A 27113-nucleotide genomic window follows, 5' to 3' on the forward strand; every position below is an offset into this window, starting at 1 on the left:
ATGGGGAAATGAATATATTGGAGTCGAAACGGAGACTTTAGTCAACATTTCAAAAAAAATTCCCGTTTTTTATGGCAATTTTCGAAAGTGTTTTCCTTATATTCGTACATCTCCAAGTATTTTGACTGTATTGCTCTCTACACATCTCGGATTTGCACGAAATTTTATACATAGAACCCTGAGACATAGGGGTACAACTTTTGTTCCCATGACCCTCGCATATTCCTTAGTATTCACTATCAAAACATTGCTCAAATTCATATTAGAGAAATCGAAGATTTCTGAAAGGGGTACCCCTTTGGTGAATTGGAGATTTCACTAATTTCTCCGAAATGTATTACCCTCGTGTTCAACTCGTTCGATATTTTCCCCGAATATATCTCATGGGGAAATGAATATATTGGAGTCGAAACAGAGACTTAAGTGAACATTTCAAAAAAAATTCCTATTTTTGATGGCAATTTTCGAAAGTGTTATCCTTATATTCGTACATCTCTCAGTAATTTGACAGTATCGCCCTCTACACACCTCGGATTTGCACGAAATTTTATACATAGAACCCTAAGACATAGGGCTACAACTTTTGCTCACATGACCCTCGCATATTCCTTAGTATTCACTATCAAAACATTGCTAAAATTCATATTAGAGAAATTGAAGATTTCTGAAAGGGGTACCCCTTTGGTGAATTGGAGATTTCATTAATTTCTCCGAAATGTATTACCCTCGTGTTCAACTCGTTTGATATTTTCCCCGAATATATCTCATGGGGAAATGAATATTTTGGAGTCGAAACGGAGACTTAAGTCAACATTTCAAAAAAAATTCCCGTTTTTTATGGCAATTTTCGAATGTGTTTTCCTTATATTCGTACATCTCTCAGTATTTTGACAGTATCACCCTCTACACACCTCGGATTTGCACGAAATTTTAAACATAGAACCCTGAGACATAGGGGTACAACTTTTGTTCCCATGACCCTCGCATATTCCTTAGTATTCACTATCAAAACATTGCTCAAATTCATATTAGAGAAATCGAAGATTTCTGAAAGGGGTACCCCTTTGGTGAATTGGAGATTTCACTAATTTCTCCGAAATGTATTACCCTCGTGTTCAACTCGTTCGATATTTTCCCCGAATATATCTCATGGGGAAATGAATATATTGGAGTCGAAACGGAGACTTTAGTCAACATTTCAAAAAAAATTCCCGTTTTTTATGGCAATTTTCGAAAGTGTTTTCCTTATATTCGTACATCTCCAAGTATTTTGACTGTATTGCCCTCTACACATCTCGGATATGCACGAAATTTTATATATAGAACCCTAAGACATAGCGTTACAAATTTTGTTCTCACGACCCTCGCATATTCCTTAGTATTCACTATCAAAACATTGCTCAAATTCATATTAGAGAAATCGAAGATTTCTGAAAGGGGTACCCCTTTGGTGAATTGGAGATTTCACTAATTTCTCCGAAATGTATTACCCTCGTGTAAAACTCGTTCGATATTTTCCCCCAAGATATCTCATGGGGAAATGAATATATTGGAGTCGAAACAGAGACTTAAGTCAACATTTCAAAAAAAATTCCCATTTTTGATGGCTATTTTCGCAAGTTTTTTCCTAATATTCGTACATCTCTAATTATTTTGACTGTATCGCACACTACAAACCTCGGATTAGCACGAAATTTTATACATAGAACCCTAAGACATAGGGCTACAACTTTTGTTCCCATGACCCTCGCATATTCCTTAGTATTCACTATCAAAACATTGCTAAAATTCATATTAGAGAAATTGAAGATTTCTGAAAGGGGTACCCCTTTGGTGAATTGGAGATTTCATTAATTTCTCCGAAATGTATTACCCTCGTGTTCAACTCGTTTGATATTTTCCCCGAATATATCTCATGGGGAAATGAATATTTTGGAGTCGAAACGGAGACTTAAGTCAACATTTCAAAAAAAATTCCCGTTTTTTATGGCAATTTTCGAATGTGTTTTCCTTATATTCGTACATCTCTCAGTATTTTGACAGTATCACCCTCTACACACCTCGGATTTGCACGAAATTTTAAACATAGAACCCTGAGACATAGGGGTACAACTTTTGTTCCCATGACCCTCGCATATTCCTTAGTATTCACTATCAAAACATTGCTCAAATTCATATTAGAGAAATCGAAGATTTCTGAAAGGGGTACCCCTTTCGTGAATTGGAGATTTCACTAATTTCTCCGAAATGTATTACCCTCGTGTTCAACTCGTTCGATATTTTCCCCGAATATATCTCATGGGGAAATGAATATATTGGAGTCGAAACGGAGACTTTAGTCAACATTTCAAAAAAAATTCCCGTTTTTTATGGCAATTTTCGAAAGTGTTTTCCTTATATTCGTACATCTCCAAGTATTTTGACTGTATTGCCCTCTACACATCTCGGATATGCACGAAATTTTATATATAGAACCCTAAGACATAGCGTTACAAATTTTGTTCTCACGACCCTCGCATATTCCTTAGTATTCACTATCAAAACATTGCTCAAATTCATATTAGAGAAATCGAAGATTTCTGAAAGGGGTACCCCTTTGGTGAATTGGAGATTTCACTAATTTCTCCGAAATGTATTACCCTCGTGTAAAACTCGTTCGATATTTTCCCCCAAGATATCTCATGGGGAAATGAATATATTGGAGTCGAAACAGAGACTTAAGTCAACATTTCAAAAAAAATTCCCATTTTTGATGGCTATTTTCGCAAGTTTTTTCCTAATATTCGTACATCTCTAATTATTTTGACTGTATCGCACACTACAAACCTCGGATTAGCACGAAATTTTATACATAGAACCCTAAGACATAGGGCTACAACTTTTGTTCCCATGACCCTCGCATATTCCTTAGTATTCACTATCAAAACATTGCTCTAATTCATATTAGACAAATTGAAGATTTCTGAAAGGGGTACCCCTTTGGTGAATTGGAGATTTCACTAATTTCTCCGAAATGTATTACCCTCGTGTTCAACTCGTTCGATATTTTCCCCGAATATATCTCATGGGGAAATGAATATTTTGGAGTCGAAACGGAGACTTAAGTCAACATTTCAAAAAAAATTCCCGTTTTTTATGGCAATTTTCGAAAGTGTTTTCCTTATATTCGTACATCTCTCAGTATTTTGACAGTATCACCCTCTACACACCTCAGATTTGCACGAAATTTTAAACATAGAACCCTGAGACATAGGGGTACAACTTTTGTTCCCATGACCCTCGCATATTCCTTAGTATTCACTATCAAAATATTGCTCAAATTCATATTAGAGAAATCGAAGATTTCTGAAAGGGGTACCCCTTTGGTGAATTGGAGATTTCACTAATTTCTCCGAAATGTATTACCCTCGTGTTCAACTCGTTCGATATTTTCCCCGAATATATCTCATGGGGAAATGAATATATTGGAGTCGAAACAGAGACTTAAGTCAACATTTCAAAAAAAATTCCCATTTTTGATGGCAATTTTCGAAAGTGTTTTCCTTATATTCGTACATCTCTCAGTAATTTGACTGTATCGCCCTCTACACACCTCGGATTTGCACGAAATTTTATACATAGAACCCTAAGACAAAGGGCTACAACTTTTACTCACATGACCCTCGCATATTCCTTAGTATTCACAATCAAAACATTGCTCAAATTCATATTAGAGAAATTGAAGATTTCTGAAAGTGGTACCCCTTTGGTGAATTGGAGATTTCACTAATTTCTCCGAAATGTATTACCCTCGTGTTCAATTCGTTCGATATTTTCCCCGAATATATCTCATGGGGAAATGAATATTTTGGAGTCGAAAAGGAGACTTAAGTCAACATTTCAAAAAAAATTCCCGTTTTTTATGGCAATTTTCGAAAGTGTTTTCCTTATATTCGTACATCTCTCAGTATTTTGACAGTATCGCCCTCTACACACCTCGGATTTGCACGAAATTTTATACATAGAACCCTGAGACATAGGGGTACAACTTTTGTTCCCATGACCCTCGCATATTCCTTAGTATTCACTATCAAAACATTGCTCAAATTCATATTAGAGAAATCGAAGATTTCTGAAAGGGGTACCCCTTTGGTGAATTGGAGATTTCACTAATTTCTCCGAAATGTATTACCCTCGTGTTCAACTCGTTCGATATTTTCCCCGAATATATCTCATGGGGAAATGAATATATTGGAGTCGAAACAGAGACTTAAGTGAACATTTCAAAAAAAATTCCTATTTTTGATGGCAATTTTCGAAAGTGTTATCCTTATATTCGTACATCTCTCAGTAATTTGACAGTATCGCCCTCTACACACCTCGGATTTGCACGAAATTTTATACATAGAACCCTAAGACATAGGGCTACAACTTTTGCTCACATGACCCTCGCATATTCCTTAGTATTCACTATCAAAACATTGCTAAAATTCATATTAGAGAAATTGAAGATTTCTGAAAGGGGTACCCCTTTGGTGAATTGGAGATTTCATTAATTTCTCCGAAATGTATTACCCTCGTGTTCAACTCGTTTGATATTTTCCCCGAATATATCTCATGGGGAAATGAATATTTTGGAGTCGAAACGGAGACTTAAGTCAACATTTCAAAAAAAATTCCCGTTTTTTATGGCAATTTTCGAATGTGTTTTCCTTATATTCGTATATCTCTCAGTATTTTGACAGTATCACCCTCTACACACCTCGGATTTGCACGAAATTTTAAACATAGAACCCTGAGACATAGGGGTACAACTTTTGTTCCCATGACCCTCGCATATTCCTTAGTATTCACTATCAAAACATTGCTCAAATTCATATTAGAGAAATCGAAGATTTCTGAAAGGGGTACCCCTTTGGTGAATTGGAGATTTCACTAATTTCTCCGAAATGTATTACCCTCGTGTTCAACTCGTTCGATATTTTCCCCGAATATATCTCATGGGGAAATGAATATATTGGAGTCGAAACGGAGACTTTAGTCAACATTTCAAAAAAAATTCCCGTTTTTTATGGCAATTTTCGAAAGTGTTTTCCTTATATTCGTACATCTCCAAGTATTTTGACTGTATTGCCCTCTACACATCTCGGATTTGCACGAAATTTTATATATAGAACCCTAAGACATAGCGTTACAAATTTTGTTCTCACGACCCTCGCATATTCCTTAGTATTCACTATCAAAACATTGCTCAAATTCATATTAGAGAAATCGAAGATTTCTGAAAGGGGTACCCCTTTGGTGAATTGGAGATTTCACTAATTTCTCCGAAATGTATTACCCTCGTGTAAAACTCGTTCGATATTTTCCCCCAAGATATCTCATGGGGAAATGAATATATTGGAGTCGAAACAGAGACTTAAGTCAACATTTCAAAAAAAATTCCCATTTTTGATGGCTATTTTCGCAAGTTTTTTCCTAATATTCGTACATCTCTAATTATTTTGACTGTATCGCACACTACAAACCTCGGATTAGCACGAAATTTTATACATAGAACCCTAAGACATAGGGCTACAACTTTTGTTCCCATGTCCCTCGCATATTCCTTAGTATTCACTATCAAAACATTGCTCTAATTCATATTAGAGATATCGAAGATTTCTGAAAGGGGTACCCCTTTGGTGAATTGGAGATTTCACTAATTTCTCCGAAATGTATTACCCTCGTGTTCAACTCGTTCGATATTTTCCCCCAAGATATCTCATGGGGAAATGAATATATTGGAGTCGAAACAGAGACTTAAGTCAACATTTCAAAAAAAATTCCCATTTTTGATGGCAATTTTCGCAAGTTTTTTCCTAATATTCGTACATCTCTAATTATTTTGACTGTATCGCACACTACAAACCTCGGATTAGCACGAAATTTTATACATAGAACCCTAGGACATAGGGCTACAACTTTTGTTCCCATGTCCCTCGCATATTCCTTAGTATTCACTATCAAAACATTGCTCTAATTCATATTAGAGATATCGAAGATTTCTGAAAGGGGTACCCCTTTGGTGAATTGGAGATTTCACTAATTTCTCCGAAATGTATTACCCTCGTGTTCAACTCGTTCGATATTTTCCCCCAAGATATCTCATGGGGAAATGAATATATTGGAGTCGAAACAGAGACTTAAGTCAACATTTCAAAAAAAATTCCCATTTTTGATGGCAATTTTCGCAAGTTTTTTCCTAATATTCGTACATCTCTAATTATTTTGACTGTATCGCACACTACAAACCTCGGATTAGCACGAAACTTTATACATAGAACCCTAAGACATAGGGCTACAACTTTTGTTCCCATGTCCCTCGCATATTCCTTAGTATTCACTATCAAAACATTGCTCAAATTCATATTAGAGAAATCGAAGATTTCTGAAAGGGGTACCCCTTTGGTGAATTGGAGATTTCACTAATTTCTCCGAAATGTATTACCCTCGTGTTCAACTCGTTCGATATTTTCCCCCAAGATATCTCATGGGGAAATGAATATATTGGAGTCGAAACAGAGACTTAAGTCAACATTTCAAAAAAAATTCCCATTTTTGAGGGCTATTTTCGCAAGTTTTTTCCTAATATTCGTACATCTCTAATTATTTTGACTGTATCGCACACTACAAACCTTGGATTAGCACGAAATTTTATACATAGAACCCTAAGACATAGGGCTACAACTTTTGTTCCCATGACCCTCGCATATTCATTAGTATTCACTATCAAAACATTGCTCTAATTCATATTAGACAAATTGAAGATTTCTGAAAGGGGTACCCCTTTGGTGAATTGGAGATTTCACTAATTTCTACGAAATGTATTACCCTCGTGTTCAACTCGTTCGATATTTTCCCCGAATATATCTCATGGGGAAATGAATATTTTGGAGTCGAAACGGAGACTTAAGTCAACATTTCAAAAAAAATTCCCGTTTTTTATGGCAATTTTCGAAAGTGTTTTCCTTATATTCGTACATCTCTCAGTATTTTGACAGTATCGCCCTCTACACACCTCGGATTTGCACGAAATTTTATACATAGAACCCTAAGACATAGTGCTACAACTTTTGTTCTCATGACCCTCGCATATTCCTTAGTATTCACTATCAAAACATTGCTCAAATTCATATTAGAGAAATCGAAGATTTCTGAAAGGGGTACCCCTTTGGTGAATTGGAGATTTCACTAATTTCTCCGAAATGTATTACCCTCGTGTTCAACTCGTTCGATATTTTCCCGGAATATATCTCATGGGGAAATGAATATATTGGAGTCGAAACAGAGACTTAAGTCAACATTTCAAAAAAAATTCCCATTTTTGATGGCAATTTTCGAAAGTGTTTTCCTTATATTCGTACATCTCTCAGTAATTTGACTGTATCGCCCTCTACACACCTCGGATTTGCACGAAATTTTATACATAGAACCCTAAGACATAGGGCTACAGCTTTTACTCACATGACCCTCGCATATTCCTTAGTATTCACAATCAAAACATTGCTCAAATTCATATTAGAGAAATTGAAGATTTCTGAAAGTGGTACCCCTTTGGTGAATTGGAGATTTCACTAATTTCTCCGAAATGTATTACCCTCGTGTTCAATTCGTTCGATATTTTCCCCGAATATATCTCATGGGGAAATGAATATTTTGGAGTCGAAAAGGAGACTTAAGTCAACATTTCAAAAAAAATTCCCGTTTTTTATGGCAATTTTCGAAAGTGTTTACCTTATATTCGTACATCTCTCAGTATTTTGACAGTATCGCCCTCTACACACCTCGGATTTGCACGAAATTTTATACATAGAACCCTGAGACATAGGGGTACAACTTTTGTTCCCATGACCCTCGCATATTCCTTAGTATTCACTATCAAAACATTGCTCTAATTCATATTAGAGAAATCGAAGATTTCTGAAAGGGGTACCCCTTTGGTGAATTGGAGATTTCACTAATTTCTCCGAAATGTATTACCCTCGTGTTCAACTCGTTCGATATTTTCCCCGAATATATCTCATGGGGAAATGAATATATTGGAGTCGAAACGGAGACTTTAGTCAACATTTCAAAAAATATTCCCGTTTTTTATGGCAATTTTCGAAAGTGTTTTCCTTATATTCGTACATCTCCAAGTATTTTGACTGTATTGCCCTCTACACATCTCGGATTTGCACGAAATTTTATACATAGAACCCTAAGACATAGCGCTACAACTTTTGTTCTCACGACCCTCGCATATTCCTTAGTATTCACTATCAAAACATTGCTCAAATTCATATTAGAGAAATCGAAGATTTCTGAAAGGGGTACCCCTTTGGTGAATTGGAGAATTCACTAATTTCTCCGAAATGTATTACCCTCGTGTTCAACTCGTTCGATATTTTCCCCCAAGATATCTCATGGGGAAATGAATATATTGGAGTCGAAACAGAGACTTAAGTCAACATTTCAAAAAAAATTCCCATTTTTGATGGCAATTTTCGAAAGTGTTTTCCTTATATTCGTACATCTCTCAGTAATTTGACTGTATCGCCCTCTACACACCTCGGATTTGCACGAAATTTTATACATAGAACCCTAAGACATAGGGCTACAACTTTTACTCACATGACCCTCGCATATTCCTTAGTATTCACAATCAAAACATTGCTCAAATTCATATTAGAGAAATTGAAGATTTCTGAAAGTGGTACCCCTTTGGTGAATTGGAGATTTCACTAATTTCTCCGAAATGTATTACCCTCGTGTTCAATTCGTTCGATATTTTCCCCCAAGATATCTCATGGGGAAATGAATATATTGGAGTCGAAACAGAGACTTAAGTCAACATTTCAAAAAAAATTCCCATTTTTGAGGGCTATTTTCGCAAGTTTTTTCCTAATATTCGTACATCTCTAATTATTTTGACTGTATCGCACACTACAAACCTTGGATTAGCACGAAATTTTATACATAGAACCCTAAGACATAGGGCTACAACTTTTGTTCCCATGACCCTCGCATATTTTTTAGTATTCACTATCAAAACATTAATCTAATTCATATTAGACAAATTGAAGATTTCTGAAAGGGGTACCCCTTTGGTGAATTGGAGATTTCACTAATTTCTCCGAAATGTATTACCCTCGTGTTCAACTCGTTCGATATTTTCCCCGAATATATCTCATGGGGAAATGAATATTTTGGAGTCGAAACGGAGACTTAAGTCAACATTTCAAAAAAAATTCCCGTTTTTTATGGCAATTTTCGAAAGTGTTTTCCTTATATTCGTACATCTCTCAGTATTTTGACAGTATCACCCTCTACACACCTCGGATTTGCACGAAATTTTAAACATAGAACCCTGAGACATAGGGGTACAACTTTTGTTCCCATGACTCTCGCATATTCCTTAGTATTCACTATCAAAACATTGCTCAAATTCATATTAGAGAAATCGAAGATTTCTGAAAGGGGTACCCCTTTGGTGAATTGGAGATTTCACTAATTTCCCCGAAATGTATTACCCTCGTGTTCAACTCGTTCGATATTTTCCCCGAATATATCTCATGGGGAAATGAATATATTGGAGTCGAAACAGAGACTTAAGTCAACATTTCAAAAAAAATTCCCATTTTTGATGGCAATTTTCGAAAGTGTTTTCCTTATATTCGTACATCTCTCAGTAATTTGACTGTATCGCCCTCTACACACCTCGGATTTACACGAAATTTTATACATAGAACCCTAAGACATAGGGCTACAACTTTTGCTCACATGACCCTCGCATATTCCTTAGTATTCACAATCAAAACATTGCTCAAATTCATATTAGAGAAATTGAAGATTTCTGAAAGGGGTACCCCTTTGGTGAATTGGAGATTTCACTAATTTCTCTGAAATGTATTACCCTCGTGTTCAACTCGTTCGATATTTTCCCCGAATATATCTCATGGGGAAATGAATATATTGGAGTCGAAACAGAGACTTAAGTCAACATTTCAAAAAAAATTCCCATTTTTGATGGCAATTTTCGAAAGTGTTTTCCTTATATTCGTACATCTCTCAGTAATTTGACTGTATCGCCCACTACACACCTCGGATTTGCACGAAATTTTATACATAGAACCCTAAGACATAGGGCTACAACTTTTGCTCACATGACCCTCGCATATTCCTTAGTATTCACAATCAAAACATTGCTCAAATTCATATTAGAGAAATTGAAGATTTCTGAAAGGGGTACCCCTTTGTTGAATTGGAGATTTCACTAATTTCTCTGAAATGTATTACCCTCGTGTTCAACTCGTTCGATATTTTCCCCGAATATATCTCATGGGGAAATGAATATATTGGAGTCGAAACAGAGACTTAAGTCAACATTTAAAAAAAAATTCCCATTTTTGATGGCAATTTTCGAAAGTGTTTTCCTTATATTCGTACATCTCTCAGTAATTTGACTGTATCGCCCACTACACACCTCGGATTTGCACGAAATTTTATACATAGAACCCTAAGACATAGGGCTACAACTTTTTCTCACATGACCCTCGCATATTCCTTAGTATTCACAATCAAAACATTGCTCAAATTCATATTAGAGAAATTGAAGATTTCTGAAAGTGGTACCCCTTTGGTGAATTGGAGATTTCACTAATTTCTCCGAAATGTATTACCCTCGTGTTCAATTCGTTCGATATTTTCCCCGAATATATCTCATGGGGAAATGAATATTTTGGAGTCGAAACGGAGACTTAAGTCAACATTTCAAAAAAAATTCCCGTTTTTTATGGCAATTTTCGAAAGTGTTTTCCTTATATTCGGACATCTCTTAGTATTTTGACAGTATCACCCTCTACACACCTCGGATTTGCACGAAATTTTAAACATAGAACCCTGAGACATAGGGGTACAACTTTTGTTCCCATGACCCTCGCATATTCCTTAGTATTCACTATCAAAACATTGCTCTAATTCATATTAGAGAAATCGAAGATTTCTGAAAGGGGTACCCCTTTGGTGAATTGGAGATTTCACTAATTTCTCCGAAATGTATTACCCTCGTGTTCAACTCGTTCGATATTTTCCCCGAATATATCTCATGGGGAAATGAATATATTGGAGTCGAAACGGAGACTTTAGTCAACATTTCAAAAAATATTCCCGTTTTTTATGGCAATTTTCGAAAGTGTTTTCCTTATATTCGTACATCTCCAAGTATTTTGACTGTATTGCCCTCTACACATCTCGGATTTGCACGAAATTTTATACATAGAACCCTAAGACATAGCGCTACAACTTTTGTTCTCACGACCCTCGCATATTCCTTAGTATTCACTATCAAAACATTGCTCAAATTCATATTAGAGAAATCGAAGATTTCTGAAAGGGGTACCCCTTTGGTGAATTGGAGATTTCACTAATTTCTCCGAAATGTATTACCCTCGTGTTCAACTCGTTCGATATTTTCCCCCAAGATATCTCATGGGGAAATGAATATATTGGAGTCGAAACAGAGACTTAAGTCAACATTTCAAAAAAATTCCCATTTTTAATGGCAATTTTCGCAAGTTTTTTACTTATATTCGTACATCTCTAAGTATTTTGACTGTATTGCCCTCTACACATCTCGGATTTGTACGAAATTTTATACATAGAACCTTGAGACACAGGGCTACTACTTTTGTTCCCATGACCCTCGCATATTTTTTAGTATTCACTATCAAAACATTAATCTAATTCATATTAGACAAATTGAAGATTTCTGAAAGGGGTACCCCTTTGGTGAATTGGAGATTTCACTAATTTCTCCGAAATCTATTACCCTCGTGTTCAACTCGTTCGATATTTTCCCCGAATATATCTCATGGGGAAATGAATATTTTGGAGTCGAAACGGAGACTTAAGTCAACATTTCAAAAAAAATTCCCGTTTTTTATGGCAATTTTCGAAAGTGTTTTCCTTATATTCGTACATCTCTCAGTATTTTGACAGTATCACCCTCTACACACCTCGGATTTGCACGAAATTTTAAACATAGAACCCTGAGACATAGGGGTACAACTTTTGTTCCCATGACCCTCGCATATTCCTTAGTATTCACTATCAAAATATTGCTCAAATTCATATTAGAGAAATCGAAGATTTCTGAAAGGGGTACCCCTTTGGTGAATTGGAGATTTTACTAATTTCTCCGAAATGTATTACCCTCGTGTTCAACTCGTTCGATATTTTCCCCGAATATATCTCATGGGGAAATGAATATATTGGAGTCGAAACAGAGATTTAAGTCAACATTTCAAAAAAAATTCCCGTTTTTTATGGCAATTTTCGAAAGTGTTTTCCTTATATTCGTACATCTCTCAGTATTTTGACAGTATCACCCTCTACACAACTCGGATTTGCACGAAATTTTAAACATAGAACCCTGAGACATAGGGGTAGAACTTTTGTTCCCATGACCCTCGCATATTCCTTAGTATTCACTATCAAAACATTGCTCAAATTCATATTAGAGAAATCGAAGATTTCTGAAAGGGGTACCCCTTTGGTGAATTGGAGATTTCACTAATTTCTCCGAAATGTATTACCCTCGTGTTCAATTCGTTCGATATTTTCCCCGAATATATCTAATGGGGAAATGAATATTTTGGAGTCGAAACGGAGACTTAAGTCAACATTTCAAAAAAAATTCCCGTTTTTTATGGCAATTTTCGAAAGTGTTTTCCTTATATTCGTACATCTCTCAGTATTTTAACAGTATCGCCCTCTACACACCTCGGATTTGCACGAAATTTTATACATAGAACCCTGAGACATAGGGGTACAACTTTTGTTCCCATGACCCTCGCATATTCCTTAGTATTCACTATCAAAACATTTCTCAAATTCATATTAGAGAAATCGAAGATTTCTGAAAGGGGTACCCCTTTGGTGAATTGGAGATTTCACTAATTTCTCCGAAATCTATTACCCTCGTGTTCAACTCGTTCGATATTTTCCCCGAATATATCTCATGGGGAAATGAATATTTTGGAGTCGAAACGGAGACTTAAGTCAACATTTCAAAAAAAATTCCCGTTTTTTATGGCAATTTTCGAAAGTGTTTTCCTTATATTCGTACATCTCTCAGTATTTTGACAGTATCACCCTCTACACACCTCGGATTTGCACGAAATTTTAAACATAGAACCCTGAGACATAGGGGTACAACTTTTGTTCCCATGACCCTCGCATATTCCTTAGTATTCACTATCAAAATATTGCTCAAATTCATATTAGAGAAATCGAAGATTTCTGAAAGGGGTACCCCTTTGGTGAATTGGAGATTTTACTAATTTCTCCGAAATGTATTACCCTCGTGTTCAACTCGTTCGATATTTTCCCCGAATATATCTCATGGGGAAATGAATATATTGGAGTCGAAACAGAGACTTAAGTCAACATTTCAAAAAAAATTCCCGTTTTTTATGGCAATTTTCGAAAGTGTTTTCCTTATATTCGTACATCTCTCAGTATTTTGACAGTATCACCCTCTACACAACTCGGATTTGCACGAAATTTTAAACATAGAACCCTGAGACATAGGGGTAGAACTTTTGTTCCCATGACCCTCGCATATTCCTTAGTATTCACTATCAAAACATTGCTCAAATTCATATTAGAGAAATCGAAGATTTCTGAAAGGGGTACCCCTTTGGTGAATTGGAGATTTCACTAATTTCTCCGAAATGTATTACCCTCGTGTTCAATTCGTTCGATATTTTCCCCGAATATATCTAATGGGGAAATGAATATTTTGGAGTCGAAACGGAGACTTAAGTCAACATTTCAAAAAAAATTCCCGTTTTTTATGGCAATTTTCGAAAGTGTTTTCCTTATATTCGTACATCTCTCAGTATTTTAACAGTATCGCCCTCTACACACCTCGGATTTGCACGAAATTTTATACATAGAACCCTGAGACATAGGGGTACAACTTTTGTTCCCATGACCCTCGCATATTCCTTAGTATTCACTATCAAAACATTTCTCAAATTCATATTAGAGAAATCGAAGATTTCTGAAAGGGGTACCCCTTTGGTGAATTGGAGATTTCACTAATTTCTCCGAAATGTATTACCCTCGTGTTCAACTCGTTCGATATTTTCCCCGAATATATCTCATGGGGAAATGAATATATTGGAGTCGAAACAGAGACTTAAGTGAACATTTCAAAAAAAATTCCTATTTTTGATGGCAATTTTCGAAAGTGTTATCCTTATATTCGTACATCTCTCAGTAATTTGACAGTATCGCCCTCTACACACCTCGGATTTGCACGAAATTTTATACATAGAACCCTAAGACATAGGGCTACGACTTTTGCTCACATGACCCTCGCATATTCCTTAGTATTCACTATCAAAACATTGCTCAAATTCATATTAGAGAAATTGAAGATTTCTGAAAGGGGTACCCCTTTGGTGAATTGGAGATTTCACTAATTTCTCCGAAATGTATTACCCTCGTGTTCAACTCGTTTGATATTTTCCCCGAATATATCTCATGGGGAAATGAATATTTTGGAGTCGAAACGGAGACTTAAGTCAACATTTCAAAATAAATTCCCGTTTTTTATGGCAATTTTCGAAAGTGTTTTCCTTATATTCGTACATCTCTCAGTATTTTGACAGTATCACCCTCTACACACCTCGGATTTGCACGAAATTTTAAACATAGAACCCTGAGACATAGGGGTACAACTTTTGTTCCCATGACCCTCGCATATTCCTTAGTATTCACTATCAAAACATTGCTCTAATTCATATTAGAGAAATCGAAGATTTCTGAAAGGGGTACCCCTTTGGTGAATTGGAGATTTCACTAATTTCTCCGAAATGTATTACCCTCGTGTTCAACTCGTTCGATATTTTCCCCGAATATATCTCATGGGGAAATGAATATATTGGAGTCGAAACGGAGACTTTAGTCAACATTTTAAAAAATATTCCCGTTTTTTATGGCAATTTTCGAAAGTGTTTTCCTTATATTCGTACATCTCCAAGTATTTTGACTGTATTGCCCTCTACACATCTCGGATTTGCACGAAATTTTATACATAGAACCCTAAGACATAGCGCTACAACTTTTGTTCTCACGACCCTCGCATATTCCTTAGTATTCACTATCAAAACATTGCTCAAATTCATATTAGAGAAATCGAAGATTTCTGAAAGGGGTACCCCTTTGGTGAATTGGAGATTTCACTAATTTCTCCGAAATGTATTACCCTCGTGTTCAACTCGTTCGATATTTTCCCCCAAGATATCTCATGGGGAAATGAATATATTGGAGTCGAAACAGAGACTTAAGTCAACATTTCAAAAAAAATTCCCATTTTTGATGGCTATTTTCGCAAGTTTTTTCCTAATATTCGTACATCTCTAATTATTTTGACTGTATCGCACACTACAATACTCGGATTAGCACGAAATTTTATACATAGAACCCTAAGACATAGGGCTACAACTTTTGTTCCCATGACCCTCGCATATTCCTTAGTATTCACTATCAAAACATTGCTCTAATTCATATTAGACAAATTGAAGATTTCTGAAAGGGGTACCCCTTTGGTGAATTGGAGATTTCACTAATTTCTCCGAAATCTATTACCCTCGTGTTCAACTCGTTCGATATTTTCCCCGAATATATCTCATGGGGAAATGAATATTTTGGAGTCGAAACGGAGACTTAAGTCAACATTTCAAAAAAAATTCCCGTTTTTTATGGCAATTTTCGAAAGTGTTTTCCTTATATTCGTACATCTCTCAGTATTTTGACAGTATCACCCTCTACACACCTCGGATTTGCACGAAATTTTAAACATAAAACCCTGAGACATAGGGGTACAACTTTTGTTCCCATGACCCTCGCATATTCCATAGTATTCACTATCAAAACATTGCTCTAATTCATATTAGAGAAATCGAAGATTTCTGAAAGGGGTACCCCTTTGGTGAATTGGAGATTTCACGAATTTCTCCGAAATGTATTACCCTCGTGTTCAACTCGTTCGATATTTTCCCCGAATATATCTCATGGGGAAATGAATATATTGGAGTCGAAACAGAGACTTAAGTGAACATTTCAAAAAAAATTCCTATTTTTGATGGCAATTTTCGAAAGTGTTATCCTTATATTCGTACATCTCTCAGTAATTTGACAGTATCGCCCTCTACACACCTCGGATTTGCACGAAATTTTATACATAGAACCCTAAGACATAGGGCTACAACTTTTGCTCACATGACCCTCGCATATTCCTTAGTATTCACTATCAAAACATTGCTCAAATTCATATTAGAGAAATTGAAGATTTCTGAAAGGGGTACCCCTTTGGTGAATTGGAGATTTCACTAATTTCTCCGAAATGTATTACCCTCGTGTTCAACTCGTTTGATATTTTCCCCGAATATATCTCATGGGGAAATGAATATTTTGGAGTCGAAACGGAGACTTAAGTCAACATTTCAAAAAAAATTCCCGTTTTTTATGGCAATTTTCGAAAGTGTTTTCCTTATATTCGTACATCTCTCAGTATTTTGACAGTATCACCCTCTACACACCTCGGATCTGCACGAAATTTTAAACATAGAACCCTGAGACATAGGGGTACATCTTTTGTTCCCATGACCCTCGCATATTCCTTAGTATTCACTATCAAAATATTGCTCAAATTCATATTAGAGAAATCGAAGATTTCTGAAAGGGGTACCCCTTTGGTGAATTGGAGATTTCACTAATTTCTCCGAAATGTATTACCCTCGTGTTCAACTCGTTCGATATTTTCCCCGAATATATCTCATGGGGAAATGAATATGTTGGAGTCGAAACAGAGACTTAAGTCAACATTTCAAAAAAAATTCCCATTTTTGATGGCAATTTTCGAAAGTGTTTTCCTTATATTCGTACATCTCTCAGTAATTTGACTGTATCGCCCTCTACACACCTCGGATTTGCACGAAATTTTATACATAGAACCCTAAGACATAGGGCTACAACTTTTACTCACATGACCCTCGTATATTCCTTAGTATTCACAATCAAAACATTGCTCAAATTCATATTAGAGAAATTGAAGATTTCTGAAAGTGGTACCCCTTTGGTGAATTGGAGATTTCACTAATTTCTCCGAAATGTATTACCCTCGTGTTCAATTCGTTCGATATTTTCCCCGAATATATCTCATGGGGAAATGAATATTTTGGAGTCGAAAAGGAGACTTAAGTCAACATTTCAAAAAAAATTCCCGTTTTTTATGGCAATTTTCGAAAGTGTTTTCCTTATATTCGTACATCTCTCAGTATTTTGACAGTATCGCCCTCTACACACCTCGGATTTGCACGAAATTTTAAACATAGAACCCTGAGACATAGGGGTACAACTTTTGTTCCTATGACCCTCGCATATTCCTTAGTATTCACTATCAAAACATTGCTCAAATTCATATTAGAGAAATCGAAGATTTCTGAAAGGGGTACCCCTTTGGTGAATTGGAGATTTCACTAATTTCTCCGAAATGTATTACCCTCGTGTTCAACTCGTTCGATATTTTCCCCGAATATATCTCATGGGGAAATGAATATATTGGAGTCGAAACAGAGACTTAAGTGAACATTTCAAAAAAAATTCCTATTTTTGATGGCAATTTTCGAAAGTGTTATCCTTATATTCGTACATCTCTCAGTAATTTGACAGTATCGCCCTCTACACACCTCGGATTTGCACGAAATTTTATACATAGAACCCTAAGACATAGGGCTACAACTTTTGCTCACATGACCCTCGCATATTCCTTAGTATTCACTATCGAAACATTGCTCAAATTCATATTAGAGAAATTGAAGATTTCTGAAAGGGGTACCCCTTTGGTGAATTGGAGATTTCACTAATTTCTCCGAAATGTATTACCCTCGTGTTCAACTCGTTTGATATTTTCCCCGAATATATCTCATGGGGAAATGAATATTTTGGAGTCGAAACGGAGACTTAAGTCAACATTTCAAAAAAAATTCCCGTTTTTTATGGCAATTTTCGAAAGTGTTTTCCTTATATTCGTACATCTCTCAGTATTTTGACAGTATCACCCTCTACACACCTCGGATTTGCACGAAATTTTAAACATAGAACCCTGAGACTTAGGGGTACAACTTTTGTTCCCATGACCCTCGCATATTCCATAGTATTCACTATCAAAACATTGCTCTAATTCATATTAGAGAAATCGAAGATTTCTGAAAGGGGTACCCCTTTGGTGAATTGGAGATTTCACTAATTTCTCCGAAATGTATTACCCTCGTGTTCAACTCGTTCGATATTTTCCCCGAATATATCTCATGGGGAAATGAATATATTGGAGTCGAAACGGAGACTTTAGTCAACATTTCAAAAAAAATTCCCGTTTTTTATGGCAATTTTCGAAAGTGTTTTCCTTATATTCGTACATCTCCAATTATTTTGACTGTATTGCCCTCTACACATCTCGGATTTGCACGAAATTTTATACATAGAACCCTAAGACATAGGGCTACAACTTTTGTTCCCATGTCCCTCGCATATTCCTTAGTATTCACTATCAAAACATTGCTCAAATTCATATTAGCGAAATTGAAGATTTCTGAAAGGGGTACCCCTTTGGTGAATTGGAGATTTCACTAATTTCTCCGAAATGTATTACCCTCGTGTTCAACTCGTTCGATATTTTCCCCGAATATATCTCATGGGGAAATGAATATTTTGGAGTCGAAACGGAGACTTAAGTCAACATTTTAAAAAAAATTCCCGTTTTTTATGGCAATTTTCGAAAGTGTTTTCCTTATATTCGTACATCTCTCAGTATTTTGAAAATATCGCCCTCTACACACCTCGGATTTGCACGAAATTTTATACATAGAACCCTGAGACATAGGGGTACAACTTTTGTTCCCATGACCCTCGCATATTCCTTAGTATTCACTATCAAAACATTGCTCAAATTCATATTAGAGAAATCGAAGATTTCTGAAAGGGGTACCCCTTTGGTGAATTGGAGATTTCACTAATTTCTCCGAAATGTATTACCCTCGTGTTCAACTCGTTCGATATTTTCCCCGAATATATCTCATGGGGAAATGAATATATTGGAGTCGAAACAGAGACTTAAGTGAACATTTCAAAAAAAATTCCTATTTTTGATGGCAATTTTCGAAAGTGTTATCCTTATATTCGTACATCTCTCAGTAATTTGACAGTATCGCCCTCTACACACCTCGGATTTGCACGAAATTTTATACATAGAACCCTAAGACATAGGGCTACAACTTTTGATGACACGACCCTCGCATATTCCTTAGTATTCACTATCAAAACATTGCTCAAATTCATATTAGAGAAATTGAAGATTTCTGAAAGGGGTACCCCTTTGGTGAATTGGAGATTTCACTAATTTCTCCGAAATGTATTACCCTCGTGTTCAACTCGTTTGATATTTTCCCCGAATATATCTCATGGGGAAATGAATATTTTGGAGTCGAAACGGAGACTTAAGTCAACATTTCAAAATAAATTCCCGTTTTCTATGGCAATTTTCGAAAGTGTTTTCCTTATATTCGTAAATCTCTCAGTATTTTGACAGTATCACCCTCTACACACCTCGGATTTGCACGAAATTTTAAACATAGAACCCTGAGACATAGGGGTACAACTTTTGTTCCCATGACCCTCGCATATTCCTTAATATTCACTATCAAAACATTGCTCTAATTCATATTAGAGAAATCGAAGATTTCTGAAAGGGGTACCCCTTTGGTGAATTGGAGATTTCACTAATTTCTCCGAAATGTATTACCCTCGTGTTCAACTCGTTCGATATTTTCCCCGAATATATCTCATGGGGAAATGAATATATTGGAGTCGAAACGGAGACTTTAGTCAACATTTCAAAAAATATTCCCGTTTTTTATGGCAATTTTCGAAAGTGTTTTCCTTATATTCGTACATCTCCAAGTATTTTGACTGTATTGCCCTCTACACATCTCGGATTTGCACGAAATTTTATACATAGAACCCTAAGACATAGCGTTACAACTTTTGTTCTCACGACCCTCGCATATTCCAAAGTATTCACTATCAAAACATTGCTCAAATTCATATTAGAGAAATCGAAGATTTCTGAAAGGGGTACCCCTTTGGTGAATTGGAGATTTCACTAATTTCTCCGAAATGTATTACCCTCGTGTTCAACTCGTTCGATATTTTCCCCCAAGATATCTCATGGGGAAATGAATATATTGGAGTCGAAACAGAGACTTAAGTCAACATTTCAAAAAAAATTCCCATTTCTGATGGCTATTTTCGCAAGTTTTTTCCTAATATTCGTACATCTCTAATTATTTTGATTGTATCGCACACTACAAACCTCGGATTAGCACGAAATTTTATACATAGAACCCTAAGACATAGGGCTACAACTTTTGTTCCCATGACCCTCGCATATTCCTTAGTATTCACTATCAAAACATTCCTCTAATTCATATTAGACAAATTGAAGAATTCTGAAAGGGGTACCCCTATGGTGAATTGGAGATTTCACTAATTTCTCCGAAATCTATTACCCTCGTGTTCAACTCGTTCGATATTTTCCCCGAATATATCTCATGGGGAAATGAATATTTTGGAGTCGAAACGGAGACTTAAGTCAACATTTCAAAAAAAATTCCCGTTTTTTATGGCAATTTTCGAAAGTGTTTTCCATATATTCGTACATCTCTCAGTATTTTGACAGTATCACCCTCTACACACCTCGGATTTGCACGATATTTTAAACATAGAACCCTGAGACATAGGGGTACAACTTTTGTTCCCATGACCCTCGCATATTCCTTAGTATTCACTATCAAAATATTGCTCAAATTCATATTAGAGAAATCGAAGATTTCTGAAAGGGGTACCCCTTTGGTGAATTGGAGATTTCACTAATTTCTCCGAAATGTATTACCCTCGTGTTCAACTCGTTCGATATTTTCCCCGAATATATCTCATGGGGAAATGAATATATTGGAGTCGAAACAGAGACTTAAGTCAACATTTCAAAAAAAATTCCCATTTTTTGTGGCAATTTTCGAAAGTGTTTTCCTTATATTCGTACATCTCTCAGTAATTTGACTGTATCGCCCTCTACACACCTCGGATTTGCACGAAACTTTATACATAGAACCCTAAGACATAGGGCTACAACTTTTACTCACATGACCCTCGCATATTCCTTAGTATTCACAATCAAAACATTGCTCAAATTCAAATTAGAGAAATTGAAGATTTCTGAAAGTGGTACCCCTTTGGTGAATTGGAGATTTAACTAATTTCTCCGAAATGTATTACCCTCGTGTTCAATTCGTTCGATATTTTCCCCGAATATATCTCATGGGGAAATGAATATTTTGGAGTCGAAAAGGAGACTTAAGTCAACATTTCAAAAAAAATTCCCGTTTTTTATGGCAATTTTCGAAAGTGTTTTCCTTATATTCGTAAATATCTCAGTATTTTGACAGTATCGCCCTCTACACACCTCGGATTTGCACGAAATTTTATACATAGAACCCTGAGACATAGGGGTACAACTTTTGTTCCCATGACCCTCGCATATTCCTTAGTATTCACTATCAAAACATTGCTCAAATTCATATTAGAGAAATCGAAGATTTCTGAAAGGGGTACCCCTTTGGTGAATTGGAGATTTCACTAATTTCTCCGAAATGTATTACCCTCGTGTTCAACTCGTTCGATATTTTCCCCGAATATATCTCATGGGGAAATGAATATATTGGAGTCGAAACAGAGACTTAAGTCAACATTTCAAAAAAAATTCCCATTTTTTGTGGCAATTTTCGAAAGTGTTTTCCTTATATTCGTACATCTCTCAGTAATTTGACTGTATCGCCCTCTACACACCTCGGATTTGCACGAAACTTTATACATAGAACCCTAAGACATAGGGCTACAACTTTTACTCACATGACCCTCGCATATTCCTTAGTATTCACAATCAAAACATTGCTCAAATTCATATTAGAGAAATTGAAGATTTCTGAAAGTGGTACCCCTTTGGTGAATTGGAGATTTAACTAATTTCTCCGAAATGTATTACCCTCGTGTTCAATTCGTTCGATATTTTCCCCGAATATATCTCATGGGGAAATGAATATTTTGGAGTCGAAAAGGAGACTTAAGTCAACATTTCAAAAAAAATTCCCGTTTTTTATGGCAATTTTCGAAAGTGTTTTCCTTATATTCGTAAATATCTCAGTATTTTGACAGTATCGCCCTCTACACACCTCGGATTTGCACGAAATTTTATACATAGAACCCTGAGACATAGGGGTACAACTTTTGTTCCCATGACCCTCGCATATTCCTTAGTATTCACTATCAAAAGATTGCTCAAATTCATATTAGAGAAATCGAAGATTTCTGAAAGGGGTACCCCTTTGGTGAATTGGAGATTTCACTAATTTCTCCGAAATGTATTACCCTCGTGTTCAACTCGTTCGATATTTTCCCCGAATATATCTCATGGGGAAATGAATATTTTTGGAGTCGAAACGGAGACTTAAGTCAACATTTCAAAAAAAATTCCCGTTTTTTATGGCAATTTTCGAAAGTGTTTTCCTTATATTCGTACATCTCTCAGTATTTTGACAGTATCACCCTCTACACACCTCGGATTTGCACGAAATTTTAAACATAGAACCCTGAGACATAGGGGTACAACTTTTGTTCCCATGACCCTCGCATATTCCTTAATATTCACTATCAAAACATTGCTCTAATTCATATTAGAGAAATCGAAGATTTCTGAAAGGGGTACCCCTTTGGTGAATTGGAGATTTCACTAATTTCTCCGAAATGTATTACCCTCGTGTTCAACTCGTTCGATATTTTCCCCGAATATATCTCATGGGGAAATGAATATATTGGAGTCGAAACGGAGACTTTAGTCAACATTTCAAAAAATATTCCCGTTTTTTATGGCAATTTTCGAAAGTGTTTTCCTTATATTCGTACATCTCCAAGTATTTTGACTGTATTGCCCTCTACACATCTCGGATTTGCACGAAATTTTATACATAGAACCCTAAGACATAGCGTTACAACTTTTGTTCTCACGACCCTCGCATATTCCATAGTATTCACTATCAAAACATTGCTCAAATTCATATTAGAGAAATCGAAGATTTCTGAAAGGGGTACCCCTTTGGTGAATTGGAGATTTCACTAATTTCTCCGAAATGTATTACCCTCGTGTTCAACTCGTTCGATATTTTCCCCCAAGATATCTCATGGGGAAATGAATATATTGGAGTCGAAACAGAGACTTAAGTCAACATTTCAAAAAAAATTCCCATTTCTGATGGCTATTTTCGCAAGTTTTTTCCTAATATTCGTACATCTCTAATTATTTTGATTGTATCGCACACTACAAACCTCGGATTAGCACGAAATTTTATACATAGAACCCTAAGACATAGGGCTACAACTTTTGTTCCCATGACCCTCGCATATTCCTTAGTATTCACTATCAAAACATTCCTCTAATTCATATTAGACAAATTGAAGAATTCTGAAAGGGGTACCCCTATGGTGAATTGGAGATTTCACTAATTTCTCCGAAATCTATTACCCTCGTGTTCAACTCGTTCGATATTTTCCCCGAATATATCTCATGGGGAAATGAATATTTTGGAGTCGAAACGGAGACTTAAGTCAACATTTCAAAAAAAATTCCCGTTTTTTATGGCAATTTTCGAAAGTGTTTTCCTTATATTCGTACATCTCTCAGTATTTTGACAGTATCACCCTCTACACACCTCGGATTTGCACGATATTTTAAACATAGAACCCTGAGACATAGGGGTACAACTTTTGTTCCCATGACCCTCGCATATTCCTTAGTATTCACTATCAAAATATTGCTCAAATTCATATTAGAGAAATCGAAGATTTCTGAAAGGGGTACCCCTTTGGTGAATTGGAGATTTCACTAATTTCTCCGAAATGTATTACCCTCGTGTTCAACTCGTTCGATATTTTCCCCGAATATATCTCATGGGGAAATGAATATATTGGAGTCGAAACAGAGACTTAAGTCAACATTTCAAAAAAAATTCCCATTTTTTGTGGCAATTTTCGAAAGTGTTTTCCTTATATTCGTACATCTCTCAGTAATTTGACTGTATCGCCCTCTACACACCTCGGATTTGCACGAAACTTTATACATAGAACCCTAAGACATAGGGCTACAACTTTTACTCACATGACCCTCGCATATTCCTTAGTATTCACAATCAAAACATTGCTCAAATTCATATTAGAGAAATTGAAGATTTCTGAAAGTGGTACCCCTTTGGTGAATTGGAGATTTAACTAATTTCTCCGAAATGTATTACCCTCGTGTTCAATTCGTTCGATATTTTCCCCGAATATATCTCATGGGGAAATGAATATTTTGGAGTCGAAAAGGAGACTTAAGTCAACATTTCAAAAAAAATTCCCGTTTTTTATGGCAATTTTCGAAAGTGTTTTCCTTATATTCGTAAATATCTCAGTATTTTGACAGTATCGCCCTCTACACACCTCGGATTTGCACGAAATTTTATACATAGAACCCTGAGACATAGGGGTACAACTTTTGTTCCCATGACCCTCGCATATTCCTTAGTATTCACTATCAAAACATTGCTCAAATTCATATTAGAGAAATCGAAGATTTCTGAAAGGGGTACCCCTTTGGTGAATTGGAGATTTCACTAATTTCTCCGAAATGTATTACCCTCGTGTTCAACTCGTTCGATATTTTCCCCGAATATATCTCATGGGGAAATGAATATTTTTGGAGTCGAAACGGAGACTTAAGTCAACATTTCAAAAAAAATTCCCGTTTTTTATGGCAATTTTCGAAAGTGTTTTCCTTATATTCGTACATCTCTCAGTATTTTGACAATATCGCCCTCTACACACCTCGGATTTGCACGAAATTTTATACATAGAACCCTGAGACATAGGGGTACAACTTTTTTTCCCATGACCCTCGCATATTCCTTAGTATTCACTATCAAAACATTGCTCAAATTCATATTAGAGATATCGAAGATTTCTGAAAGGGGTACCCCTTTGGTGAATTGGAGATTTCACTAATTTCTCCGAAATGTATTACCCTCGTGTTCAACTCGTTCGATATTTTCCCCGAATATATCTCATGGGGAAATGAATATATTGGAGTCGAAACAGAGACTTAAGTGAACATTTCAAAAAAAATTCCTATTTTTGATGGCAATTTTCGAAAGTGTTATCCTTATATTCGTACATCTCTCAGTAATTTGACAGTATCGCCCTCTACACACCTCGGATTTGCACGAAAATTTATACATAGAACCCTAAGATATAGGGCTACTACTTTTGATCACATGACCCTCGCATATTCCTTAGTATTCACTATCAAAACATTGCTCAAATTCATATTAGAGAAATTGAAGATTTCTGAAAGGGGTACCCCTTTGGTGAATTGGAGATTTCACTAATTTCTCCGAAATGTATTACCCTCGTGTTCAACTCGTTTGATATTTTCCCCGAATATATCTCATGGGGAAATGAATATTTTGGAGTCGAAACGGAGACTTAAGTCAACATTTCAAAAAAAATTCCCGTTTTTTATGGCAATTTTCGAAAGTGTTTTCCTTAAATTCGTACATCTCTCAGTATTTTGACAGTATCACCCTCTACACACCTCGGATTTGCACGAAATTTTAAACATAGAACCCTGAGACATAGGGGTACAACTTTTGTTCCCATGACCCTCGCATATTCCTTAGTATTCACTATCAAAACATTGCTCTAATTCATATTAGAGAAATCGAAGATTTCTCAAAGGGGTACCGCTATGGTGAATTGGAGATTTCACTAATTTCTCCGAAATGTATTACCCTCGTGTTCAACTCGTTCGATATTTTCCCCGAATATATCTCATGGGGAAATGAATATATTGGAGTCGAAACGGAGACTTTAGTCAACATTTCAAAAAAAATTCCCGTTTTTTATGGCAATTTTCGAAAGTGTTTTCCTTATATTCGTACATCTCCAAGTATTTTGACTGTATTGCCCTCTACACATCTCGGATTTGCACGAAATTTTATACATAGAACCCTAAGACATAGGGCTACAACTTTTGTTCCCATGTCCCTCGCATATTCCTTAGTATTCACTATCAAAACATTGCTCAAATTCATATTAGAGAAATTGAAGATTTCTGAAAGGGGTACCCCTTTGGTGAATTGGAGATTTCACTAATTTCTCCGAAATGTATTACCCTCGTGTTCAACTCGTTCGATATTTTCCCCGAATATATCTCATGGGGAAATGAATATTTTGGAGTCGAAACGGAGACTTAAGTCAACATTTCAAAAAAAATTCCCGTTTTTTATGGCAATTTTCGAAAGTGTTTTCCTTATATTCGTACATCTCTCAGTATTTTGACAATATCGCCCTCTACACACCTCGGATTTGCACGAAATTTTATACATAGAACCCTGAGACATAGGGGTACAACTTTTGTTCCCATGACCCTCGCATATTCCTTAGTATTCACTATCAAAACATTGCTCAAATTCATATTAGAGAAATCGAAGATTTCTAAAAGGGGTACCCCTTTGGTGAATTGGAGATTTCACTAATTTCTCCGAAATGTATTACCCTCGTGTTCAACTCGTTCGATATTTTCCCCGAATATATCTCATGGGGAAATGAATATATTGGAGTCGAAACAGAGACTTAAGTCAACATTTCAAAAAAAAATTCCCATTTTTGATGGCAATTTTCGAAAGTGTTATCCTTATATTCGTACATCTCTCAGTAATTTGACAGTATCGCCCTCTACACACCTCGGATTTGCACGAAATTTTATACATAGAACCTTAAGACATAGGGCTACAACTTTTGCTCACATGACCCTCGCATATTCCTTAGTATTCACTATCAAAACATTGCTCAAATTCATATTAGAGAAATTGAAGATTTCTGAAAGGGGTACCCCTTTG

This window comes from Humulus lupulus, chromosome 2 (assembly GCF_963169125.1).
Source record: "Humulus lupulus chromosome 2, drHumLupu1.1, whole genome shotgun sequence".
Taxonomy (NCBI): Eukaryota; Viridiplantae; Streptophyta; class Magnoliopsida; order Rosales; family Cannabaceae; genus Humulus; species Humulus lupulus.